General features: G+C 35.1%; 1 pseudogene; it reads right to left on the reverse strand.

Annotated features, from left to right (window-relative positions):
* LOC110024678 overlaps nucleotides 1-2,925 on the reverse strand; it is a 10,836-nt pseudogene extending 7,911 nt beyond the window's left edge.
* Nucleotides 2,926-2,942: the final 17 nt, after the last annotated feature.

Genomic DNA, 2,942 nt, shown 5'->3' on the forward strand with positions numbered 1-2,942 from the left:
GCTTATTTTCTCAACTGAACGGCAATCATAGCTATACTTTTCTTCCCCTTAAAAACCTATGTAATCTCCACTATTAAGCCCATGAATTTATCCTTCATTCACTCCAAACCGTTTAAATGCTCACTACAGATCTAGAAAAATATCTGTATTACTAAACTCTGAAACAATGAGTTAACATTTGTTGTAGGCTCCCACTGCATCAATTTAGGTATCAGGGAGGCACAATCTGGCCAGATTAGTTCCTTCTATAAACATTTCTTCCTTTCATATGCCACTGCTAAGATTCTGGCATCCTTTTTCTTTGTTGCCAGTTTGGCATCCCATCTAATAGCATATGTTGAAGACTTTAATGCAATCTTTATGAATAAAAAGTCTAATGGGCAACCTCTCCAGGCCAATATTTGCTACCCAAAGCTTCTTGGACTGATTCATAACATCATCAAATTATCACTGGATGAAAAATTATGCCCAGACAGCAGCCCCTTGATCTCCACAACAAAAAACAAATGGCATTAAGCATTTGGGTAGGACTAGCTCACGTTTAGACAAGGAGACCTCCCTATTGCATCATCAAGTAGATCAATACTTCATCCAACAAGAATATATAGCAAAAGAGGTTTTGTTTGATGTTTCGGAAAGGTATAATCCATAGCATTAACATTACATTTATGTTGGCTAGTGAATCTCATGTCATTCTGAAAACTCTGCCTACAAAAATTTATATATTTGATTTTGAGCGTCTAGTGCAAACCCCTCCATAATACTTTAATAAATCCGAGTGAATTATCTCCATTTTATATTGAGAGATAATGATATATCATGAAAATAAAATACATTTGTTGCAAAATGTATAAGATAAATTAAAGTTAATTTAATTTAGAACTATCTTGGCAATTACATGTATTGAGTTCATAGTAATGAAATTAGATTCTTGGATGTATTTTATTTGTATCATCAACATAATAATGTCCTTATCATTCCAATAAAGTTTTATATCTTGCTAGTTATCTCTTTGCATACCTGTCAAATTTGTTTTTATCACATTGCATACAAAAAATTTAACATATCATCAAGACATTGACACTCAAAAAAAAGGTAATGGTATTTAGACCTAAGACTAGAATCTATAAATATTATATTTGATAAAATTATAGCTCATCAAAATAATTCTCTATGATAAGAACAAAAAATATGATGGGAAAAATTCTTAGGCAGTGTTTTGTAGCATTATTTAAAAAGGATTTAGCCATGAATTTAGCATAAATCCAGCCAAATAATAAAAAAAAAAATTTAATCCAATGCTCCGTTAAATCAAAAATCTTTGAAATCCATCTTTTCTTCTTGCGTTCCATCTCTTTTACAATGTAAATCCGGATTTAGTAAATCCGATTGTGAGACGGATTTAAAAATTTCTTGTTGTCGTCGCTCAAGAGTTTATTTCCGTCAAACTGAAGATCGGATTTACAGGATTTGATAAATCATATTCAACATAAATTCAAACTAGAACAGGATTTGATAAATCATATTCAACATAAATTCAATTTGCAGCCGAACAGCGCCATAGGGTAGATCTAAAGCATTTGTGATAAGTATCTCATATATTACTAGCAAAGTAGAAAGCCTCAAGCAACCATAATTCAATTTATGATATTATTGATGAGAGCACTTTTAATTGTCTTAGTCATGTCAAAGCACTTGCCTTAATATCACCTATGGTCTTTTCTCCAAAAATATCTAAGCCCATAGAGATGTCGTATGTGCTGGATCCACTAAATTCCCTTGCTAAAAAGACTAGTCATATTAAGGATATAAAAAACCATAAGCTCCTTTACAACCGCAAAATAAAAGAAGATCTCCCTTACAAGATGATTTTTTATTTTAAATTTGATATGCACTAAAAAAAAAATTATTTTAATCATTCATCAATCTCGGAGAATTTCGAAGAATAACATTTCATGTTCAAATTCAAGACCACCCAGGGCCCTCATGTCATCAAGCTTATAGTCAAACAGACTATCTCAACAAAGGCTAGCCCAATGAAGCCAAAATTTGTTAGATCTGAGTCCGATCAAGCCCAAATCAAGTCGTTTAAGTGCAATTGGAGGCTTTGGAAGAGTAATTGAATGATCAAATTGAATCCAAATATGACAAGTTTATGGTTAAATCGAGTGAATGATCAAATTGAATCCAAATATGACAAGTTTATAGTTAAATTGAGCGTCTTGTCGAGCCGAATCCAACGAGCCCAAGGTCACTCGATTCTAAAATCATTAAAGCACTTAAATGCTCATAGTCAAACAGACCATCTCGATAAAGGTGAGCCCAATGAAGCCAAAATTGGATTGATTTGAGTTTGATCAATCCCAAATCAAGTCGTTTAAGCGTAATTGGAGGCTTTAGACGGTCAATTGAATGGTCAAACGGATTTCAAATCTGACAAATTTATAGTCAAATCGAACATCTGGTCAAGTCAAATCCAAAAAGCCGTAAATTATTTGATTCAAACATTATTAAGACACTTAAATGCTCATAGAGCACCATCCAATCAAGAGGATCGATATGGGTCTTCTAATGAAGCGACCCAGATTCATGTGATATTTACCTAGGATATCACTCACAAAATCAATGAAAATACCTCACACTCTTCATGAAAGAAGACCTAAGCCCTAGACCTGGAGGAGAAAGCTGAGGACCTCCAAACTCTTGAGGATTCCTGAGCTCCACCACAGCTAAACCACTGTTGACCGGCTCCACCACTACCACACCACCGTTGTCTGGTCGTCAACATCGAGCTGCCATCCCCGCCAGACCACAAATGTAGCTTCCTGACTATTGTCGACCGGCCGCCGTAGTTGAGTTGTCGCCACTACCGGGCAACACTGCCCAGTTATCGCCTTTGATTTGTCGACATTGTCGTACCACCATCGCCACTGCTCGGTTGC

Source organism: Phalaenopsis equestris, unplaced genomic scaffold, assembly GCF_001263595.1.
Source record: "Phalaenopsis equestris unplaced genomic scaffold, ASM126359v1 Scaffold000266, whole genome shotgun sequence".
Lineage (NCBI taxonomy): Eukaryota > Viridiplantae > Streptophyta > Magnoliopsida > Asparagales > Orchidaceae > Phalaenopsis > Phalaenopsis equestris.